The following is a 9,914-nucleotide window of genomic DNA, read 5'->3' as shown; positions in this document are numbered from 1 at the left end:
AGCAAGCATAGTGGGACCAGGAATTAAAGGTCTCTAAAGAGTCAAGAAGCTAGTCAGAGTGGCAAAAATAAAAACATGCTGTAAAGTATGATCTGAGCTGTGACATGGGAACCTCCCACTCTAAACTATGCCCCCCCTGGACAGTGGGGGTTAGGTCATACATGAGGACCGGTTTGCAGCTGGCTTGCTCCCTCCCTCCCTCCTCATGCCAGGCTGAACTATGCTGGGAACCAACTAAGTTAAGCACAAAACTTGATGCTAGTGGACCCTCGCATGGCTTTTTTGATTTAAAGCCAAACAAGTAACTGTTTTACAAAGTTGCTTTGATAAGGAAATGTTGCAAGGCGAGGGAAAAGAGACTCTGGCAATCATCAGGAGCACGAAAAATTACTGCAATTCAGTAAGAAAACAACTTCCCCCAAAGTAAAATAACATTATTCCTGCAAGGAAAGCAGAGGGAAGTTCCTCCCTTATATAGAGAGAGGATTGTTCTCCGACTTTGATTGTTTAAGCAAAGCTAAATGTGTTTGCTTTAAATTATGTCACAATATATCACAGAAGTGCTTCTAGTTTTGTACAGGAACAAATATCGCACGCCTCTTTTGGAATGAGCGTGCATTTGTTTAGCTCTGCATCTCTCGATTTCCTTATCAGAATGCATTAATCCTTGGGGACATGAAAAACACTACAAACTGAAGCCCATCGACAGAGCAATTGACATACCGAAATTTCAGCAGAGTATATTTTGGCTATTTTCTGATTTACTTTAGGATTTCGGGTTTTTTTGGCCATATCTTTACTTTATCTAAACTATCTTTAAAACCTTTTTTTTTTTAATTGTCCTCTTTGATTTGCAGAATTAGAGCGCATAAGGAAAGACAGAAAATACCAAGAAATATCAAATAACCTATTTCAGATACTTACGGTATTGCCACCAAGACCCAAAAGAGAAGATAGCCACCCTCTGCTCTCCTACGCCAGGCCTATTTTGACCCATCATCAATCTCCTTTAATAGCGGTTTCCATGGCACTCTGTGTTCTGCAGGAGAAGATGGCAGGATGACAACTTTAAAGTGACCAGTGTTTTGTGTGATGCTGGACAACACTGCAAGCAAACATCGATTGGCTCCTTTCCCTCTCCTTTTGCAGCAGGTGTGTCTGCCGGAGAGACAAACAGATTCAAATTGAACAGGATTGCTGATTTGGCTCGGTGCTCTTTGGGCATCCCACGCATGGGACGTGGAGGGTTTTTAAGTCTCAAATCTGGCCAGATATCAGAAGGACTGCAGATGCAAAATCTGGGCAGAGAATAAAATGTAAGGCACTGAAAGAGTAAAGGAAAAAAGATCAACAAAAGATTTAAGGTGCTGTTTTTTATGGGTTAAAAGAATAGTTGAACATATAATTTTAGAATATGTTCGTATATATTCTTAGAAAAAACAAAACCTTTAAACCAATCAGCTACAACATTAAAGCTACATGCTAAATTCTGTGCAAATTCCCTATTTATATATCTATTTATATACTAGCAAATCACAAGGTGCTTTATAATGCAGGGCAAAAAACTTGAAATAATACAGAGAAATCACCAACAATCAGATGACTCCCAGCAACAGTGGGAAGGAAAAACACCCTTTTAACAGGAAGAAACTGGCAAAACCGAGCAGCCAGTCAGGGAGGGGAGGCCATCTTCTGCGCCTGGTTGAGGGTGAGGAAAGGAAGACAGGACAAAAGAAATGCTGTGGAAGACAGCCAGAGTTTTACAACAACTAATGATTAAATGTAGATTGGTGTATTGAGTTAAGAAGAGACACTCAGCAGCCTAGGCCTATTGGAACAACGCTAAGGAAGGGTTCAGGATCACCTGGTCCAGCCCTAACTTTATCACAAAGGATAGTTTTAAGCTTAATTTTAAAATTAGAGAGGATGTTTGTCTCCCAAATCCAATCTGGGAGCTAGTTGCAGAGAAGAAGGGAGTGAAAGCTGAAGGCTCTGCCTCCCGTTCTGCTTTTAAATACCCTAGAAACCACAAGCAGCCTGAGAGCAAAGTGCTCTTTGAGTTCATATGACGTCTTTACGATAAGAATGGACCTGATTATTCAAGATCTTTTATGTGAGAAAATCATTTTAAACTTGATTCTAAATTTAACAAGAAGCCAGTAAAGAGAAGCCATTATGGAAAAAATATGCTTACAAACTTTTTACCTCTCAGCCAGGCCTACATCCACTTCAGAATCAACAGCTTTCATAAGATCCTAGATTGTTGGGGAAAACCACAGGACAAACTAGGAATCATCATCTGGGATTTGATACTGCTAACCATTGCATCACCGTGCCGCCCAGCGGCGTGTAACAGCAGGCCGCAGCCTGATATCAGACTAGCTTTGACCCATTAAGGAATGGACAATCGAACTCTGGCGATATCTGTGGTGTCTGGACATTGGCAGCAGATCATTTGGGTTTTGTGGGTTGTTGGGTGGGGCATCTGCGCAGACACTTGATCACACTGGAATCTGGGGAGTTTGGATGCCAGATAAACTTGGAGATTTTTTTTCTTCTTTCGGGCATTATTGGTTAGTTTTTTTTAAACCTTGTGGATGGGATAAACTGTGCTGCCGGGAAAAACATGTGGGTGGAAGTTGAAACCAAGTGAATGCCACAATCAAAAGTTTTCCTGTATAACAGTGCGTTATAATGCCATGAGCAGTGTTCTTCAGTTTAACTGCCAGTGGTTATTAATGTTAAAGCTTGTAAGTGCTTGTTTTTTTATATATATAGCAAGTAAGGTACAGGAAAACATGTAAAATGATGAATATTAGAGGTGCCTGGATGCAAATTTAGAAAGAGCCAGCCTTGCTGTTTTAAGTCATCATGCCAACCTGGCTGAAGCTTCAACTCTTTGCCTCCTTCAAAGCACTCTAAGAGTAACAGCTGAAGCTCTTTTCCGAACTTAGTGGTTTCTGTCATATTGTTAGAAGCTGCTTATAGAACAGAAGGACTGGATGTTCATCAGAAGTTAGAGGATGTTTTCTGAATATGCAGCCACCCTTGGAAAACCCCTTAAACCATTCTAATGGTCATCGAACTTTATTGGTATATAACGAGGTGTCAAACTGGTCACAAAGGGTACAGGAGAAGTCGTCAAATGTCATCTTTATGGGGGAAAGAGCTAAATGGACATAATAGTGGTATAGATCTTCTCTAGAATCATTGGCTTCTAGTTTTCAAGACAGAGGAAATAGTCCTAGCATAAAACAACAGGGCCACATACAGGGCTGGTTCCTGTTTGTCCTTTTGGAGAGAGTGGCTCCTGAGTCTATGTTGCTGCTGGTATCAGGGCACAAAGGGGAAGGAGGCCTTCTGTAGACAACATGGCTCCCCTGAGACAATAATAGTAGGAACCTTCCTACCTTGTTGAGTATCCTGAACTGAAGTTTAAATGGCAATCGTTAAAAACTAATTAATCATACTCTAAAGAAATTTGAGTATGATTTCATTGTGTACAATCAAAAAAAAAAGTTTAAGAAAAACTCCACAGACAACATAATGTTGCTGATACAACACTATGGTGATACTCGAGACTTTAATTTTGTCTGTGACACAATTCAAATTGGAAATTGTGTCATTTTCCTTCCTAATCTACACCCACTTCCCCCCACAATATGGGTATCATCCCCTGGTATAACTCATAGAATTGTGAGGTTATGTCGCCGTCAGACATCACAATGTGCATTGTTCTAATGGCTGCTTCTGGCTGACAGCCCAAGAATAATAACTGAAAGACTGATACGTGAGTGATAATCTGAGAAGTGAAATATGTTCAGCTATTCTAAACTACAATGGCCATGCAAGGCCCTCAGTTTTTGCTGAACCACGTGTGAGTATTTGCTGTATTTAAAAGCATGTATGACCTGGACTACAGACGATTGCTTCTGCGTCCAGTCACCGAGTGACCCATATTGCCTTCTCTTTCATTCTGGCCTCCCCACAGCTACAACCGATACCACTACCTGTGACCAAGCAACCCCCGCACAACCCCCACCCATCCCCATCATCGACCTTCCTTTTTCACATTAAAGTAAAACCTGGAAACCATTTTGCTACTCTTTTTCCTCTGGAGCCCTCATAATGACAGGAAAGTGCTCTGGCCCCAGTGCCACAGAGAGCAAAGGCACAAGCTTGATGGGAAACTGTAAGCCTCTGCATCAATTTCTCCTTTTAGGGCTCTGTGAATTCTGTTACACCCACACTCTGCAACCATAAATTTCAAAAGATTAAATAGCATGTGGACCTTATCTTTATTTACACAATATAAAATATTTTATCTACGTAAGGGAAAATGAGAAAATTGACCCCTAGAGTCTAGAAAGCCCTAACTTCTCATGGAGGAAATCAACTTGAACTAGTTCTATAATTTTGTTTGAAAGAGAACAGTGTTTTTTCTGCCTCGCTGAATGTTCATGTGAGCACTGCTAGTGTCCGAAAAACTTTTATCCTCAAAGTGTGCACGCTGCAGGTAAAATGCAGAGAATTATAGATTTTGCGGGTAGATTTAAATTAAGGAATTACAGTTTTTTGCAATCCATTTAAAGAAGCATTGAAAGTAAGTAAGGGCCATAAAGGTTAACCTGTATAAAGACAGTCTCATATACATACATATCAATGATATGTATGTACAGTATATGAGACTGTCTTTTTTGCTTATGAATAATATGCTGTTTGTGTTGCACTAACGATGCAAGGGCCATCACCTTGCAGATTGGGACTGACTTTGCCTGTGCTTTAGCACTGCAATCACTTGCACTCTGCTCATAACCCGCCCTGTAATCAACCAAGAGTTCATCTTGTTCCAGAAGCCAAATCAAGCTCATTATCAGAGATCATTACCGTGGAATGGTGTAATGAATCACAGATTGAAAACAAAATAAAGTTGGTTGTTTTTCTGGACAACAAACTAGTATGATAATAACTGTCTGAGATCAGAATTTTGGCAGAGTAAAAGAGATTTTTTTTCTCCTTTTAATAATTATGAACCTTTTTTCTTAGCTTACTATTCATTTTGGTTGCCCATAGACAACCAGAACACCCAAGTGTGAAAGAAGGAAGGACGCTGGTTAAAACAGAAGAGGAACACACACACCACTTCCTTCCATAAATTACCACAGCACCCACTAGATAGATATGGCTGCCTAGGAGGTCTTCTCTAGTAAAAGTCAAAGCTTTTTTGCTATCTGTGGTTTTTTACGACCGGCGTTATTGTTTGAGCCTGACAAACTCTCAGGGTCAACAAAGAGCCAGACAGCAGATAAGAGCTGTAACACACCTGCGTGAGGAAAGAAACTGCACACCCAGTAACCTGCTTCCACTATCTCGTGATGGATTAACATACAGTAGGCTGCTTACTATAGAGATAAGATACTCCTTTCTGTTTCACAATCACACTCGTGCACGTATTTCCTGATTATGGTCAAAATATATTAGATTGGGTGTTTATTTATTTCGATTTTAGAGAATTAAAACATATTGGTCGGTATAATGAGTTTTACAGGAAATAATAAAATACAGGCTGTGATAGCTTCAGATGGTTGCAATAATTAGCCGCACCACTTCATCCTCATTATACCAGCGGCTCCGAAACACTTTGCTCTCATTAGGGGCGAGCCATTGTCTGTCAGCAGTTAGCAACCATTTCGACTCTCTCATTACAAAACAAAGAGAGGGGAGGTAAAACAGTTTACCCACAAATCTTCCCCTGTGTGCACACTGGTTCACTCCACTTATTCAGGCGGGGAAGTAAAGCCCATCTGCTCGTTTTATAGAACTTCCCCCTCAAAACCTTCACCAGTGCACATTCATCAATTCTATTTGGCCTTAGCCAGCAGCATATTTGACCAAACACCCACCGAAACGCTCTCTTCAAAGCACGTCTCACTGATGGCCAAGGTTGATTGAGCCGCTACTGGGTAAGGTGGCCGTTGCTTAGAATGTGAATGCAAGGTCCTTTCCTACGCATCTCCTGTTGGCTTGGCATGAATGGCTTGAGCCAAAAGGAAAAGTTGGAGCAGCACAAGCTCAGCCGTGACAGCCACAGGAGTAGCTTCACTTAAAAAGAAAAAGAATGGGCAGCTGGTCTCCTGTCCTCTCGTAATCAGGCATGAGGACAAAACATACTTACTAATAGTTAGTAAGCAAACATGCCACAACAGCTTAGGTCAATGAGATTGGTACTGAATGATAGAAACCTCAGTGTTTTGTTGCTGCATGCACCAACCATCAACCTCTCTAGCCATGCTTTCAGGCACAGGTTACAGGAATGCTGAGGTTTTTCATCTGCGCTGTGGCAGGCATTATTGCTATGACTTCTTTGAGTGGTTTCTCAATTGGGTCTGTTTGAAGGCGCAGCACAGGGGGCCAAACAAATACACATTAATCTACACTTTGTATGAATATTCAGATACAGCTGTCTGTGACACAGAGATAGCAGCTGGTGTGCTTGGGCCCCACAGATATCCCAGTGCCATGCCTGGATAGAAGCCGTGGCATCTGGGCCAAAATGGGCCCAGCCGGCTCTGGCAAACCAGGCCCAGAATCTGCCCAAATCCCAGAAGCAGGACAGGTTTAATATACAAGGGTGGTCAAAGTCAATGAAGGCCTTTAACAGCCTGAAGGAGATACACGAAGACACTTTCAGCACGTCACTATTTTGCAATGAATCTCTGTCAAATGTCTATTAACTCGCTGTCTAATGTCAGGAAGGATAAAGATGATTGCAACCTTAATCACAAAATTTCTCCAGCATCCTCTCAGGCTTGGACTTGTGTAAATCTGTGAAACTGACATTACAGTAACACAGTGTTTCCAGTGTTAGTGGAGCTAAAGGCAAGCTCCCACAGCTTTATGTGTCACATTAAATATACCACCTTGTTTTGTTTTGTTTTCTTTGAGCACATCTTGACAAAGGAGACTAAATCGAATTTATCTTAGGTGAGTCATATGGGCATTTACTTTACGTCAGCCTCTTCTTTTGATAAATCAAAGCAACAGCAGGCTGGTTTTTGAACCAACAGCTGTTTAAAACACACAACGATCACGTTTTTCATTACGGCCAAATGTCATAACCAGCTTAGTGTGGCATTTACGTTTTCCCTGATGACATGAACGCAACTTGCCCTTTTTCATTACCCGGCTTAATCTCATACTAATCCAATGATATTGCCATAATAAGTAAAACAAGTATGCTTGGAAGACAAAGCCCCGCAATGGTGACGGCGTTGGTGTGCCTGGCGTTGGCACCTCCCTTACTGTGTGGTGGCTGGCCATGACAACACAACGCCACAGTGCTGGCTGTCAGCATGCCAGGCCCCCAGAGCAGCTGCCAGGCCAAACCCATCGAGCACTAATTCAGCCAGCCACAGGGAGCCCTCCCCTCCGCAGTTTCTTCCTTCTCCAGGCCCTTCCCGTGGCTACAATCACCCCGTCATCTGTGTGCACACACCCACATTACACAATGCAGGTTTTAATTATGACAAACTTGCCAACAGCTAATAGCTCATCTTTTGAATGAAAGACTTTCTTACATAAAGGGGGTGGCCAATAATTTAATAACTCCACCTTGACAACACCTTTGTTTTTTATCGTCAACTCTCCTCTCAAAGCCAACAACACAGGAAAAGAAAAGACCCATCGCAGCTATTATTTATTTCTAAATGTTTCCATAATTGCTATAATTTATTACTCAACATGATATAATGATGCTGCTCAGCATCAGAGGCTCGGGTAGGGGGGTAGAAGGGGGGTCTTGCATGAGTCATTTGCATGCTTGTCTTTGACACATGTCCACGTTCATTGCACAAATCATTAACATCCCGCTCGTTTTGTCATTATCTCCTGCGGGTGAAGGTGCACCTACGGAGCCTCAGGGACTGCGGCCAGGCCAGTTGCTCTGCGGTCGGTTAAGCGACGGCCAAAATGCGGAAACATTCAGCTGGTCTTCTGATGTGATGGAGAGCTTCTGTAGTTAAATCCTGCTGTGTCCTCGGCCCTTTGGGCTGATTGTGGTTGAAAGGCTTTTTCTACAGAGGATGAATGGAGTACTTTGGGTAAGAAAAAAACAGAAAGTATCTATTTCCATCATATTTCATCCAAAATAAAGAGCTACATTTGCACCAAAGTTAATAGAATTCATCCTCTTGCTGTCTATATGAAGCGTTGTTATGTCATAGCTGCCCCATACACTGGCTACTTATTAGACTGGACCAAAGTGGTGGACTGAAGGCTGACATTCCTAAATCCTGGCCTTTATCATCTGCTCCGTCACCTGTCACTCATCTCCTGTCTGTGCACGTCTATTCCAGCTGAAGGTCACAATATGGCTGATTCCTTTGGAGAGGCCCTCCCAGGTCCCGATGCTCCACGCCGCCTGAGTAAACATGGCGCAGCAGTTCATAAAGATGCGTATTGTGTGCCTGCATCTGTGTATGTGTGCATTTAAATGAACGTGTGCTTATTGAAGGGGGTCTTCCTGAGCAAAGCTTCCTGACTGCGGGGATACGTGCATGCCACTAGTGAGGCCGGCTGAAATATTGATGCTGTGTTTTGTTCTCATTTTCGCCTGTACTCGAGAGGCCATCTGGATAGGTCGGCCTTTCTCACGTTAAATATTAATTGTCCCGTTGAATATGACCTGGGGAGAGTAAAGGAGGGTTGCCTGTAACGTGAGAAAAAGAAAGGGAGAGGAGGGGGGGCTGTAGGGGGTGGGGGAGCGGAGCACGATTCAATAGGTTTTTCCTAACAGATGGAAGACTGGCTGCAGGGATGCGGTTAGTGGCACAGTGGAACCTGATATCTGACTGTATGCCTCCCTGCCTATAAATACAAAAGGATTACATGTGGTTACATTAATAATGAAAATCATATTATTCTGTTGACACGTGTCTACACAACCTGTCGTGGCGCGGTCAGAACTGCTGATGCTGCTCATCAGTCTGGTTCTTTGTAGTGCAGCTACTCAGGTAAGACCAGCTGATTGTGTTGTTTCAACAAGCCAATCAAACAAGTCGCTTCTGGCCAAGTCTGCCACCCCAGGCTAAACAAAGTCCCAGAGGAAAGCAGTAGCAGGATTAAGCCGAGAGGAAAAATTTAAACAGCTCACAAACAATCTGATTACTGATGAGCCACTGGTCCAAACTCTGATTAGCTTTCCTTCTTTTTCAGCGCTGAGCTATATCTCCCATGATCTGAGTGAGCACTTAGTCAGCAAACATGATGATCAATTTTAATGACGTGTTACAACAGCAAAGGTTTTCATTCAACTGTCCTTTCACTTTTAATAATTAACAAGGGCCTATTAATTATGAACAAATCCTCGAGCCTAACCCCGATCAGGAGGGAAGGTGTTGTCCAGGTCGTGTCATTTTCAGAGTTGTAAGCTGGTGGGGTGGGAAGGAGGACAAACACCTTTGTTTCTGGTACTCTCACAACAGCGCCTGAAGCTCTGGTGATCAATAATGCAGCTCGGCACGTGTCTGGGTGGCTTCCTTGCCGTCTTTGAATAATGTATACAGTTTGTAAAAGTGTGACTTTTAAAGTGCTCATCATTGTTCAGTGAGTGAACCATTTCCATTACACCTTCAGGCCTCGTGGCTCGTACTGCTCAGTCAAAACAATAAATGGTCTTGCGCGGTTGAGATCTCCATTTTCGGATGCAAAATCAACACAGCTGGACATCCTAAAGTTTGTGTTTATGTCTGTGCGCTACCTTTCCGACTTTTAGTCTAAAATTAGCTCGGCCGCATCCTGCTGTGATGCTGAAGGTGCAGTCATCTTTCCTCTCTGAAGGACATAACACTGTCTGAAGTTTGTGGGTGGAGGGGAGGGGAGGCCGAGGGGGAGGGAGGAAACGGTGACTACCGTGT

Source organism: Aulonocara sp. 'chitande type north' Nkhata Bay, linkage group LG19 (genome assembly GCF_057382095.1).
Source record: "Aulonocara sp. 'chitande type north' Nkhata Bay isolate Kocher_YH1m ecotype deep benthic linkage group LG19, A_spYH_male_GT1.1, whole genome shotgun sequence".
NCBI lineage: Eukaryota > Metazoa > Chordata > Actinopteri > Cichliformes > Cichlidae > Aulonocara > Aulonocara sp. 'chitande type north' Nkhata Bay.
The sequence above is the reverse complement of the archived record's forward strand: the minus strand, read 5'-3'. Positions refer to the sequence as shown.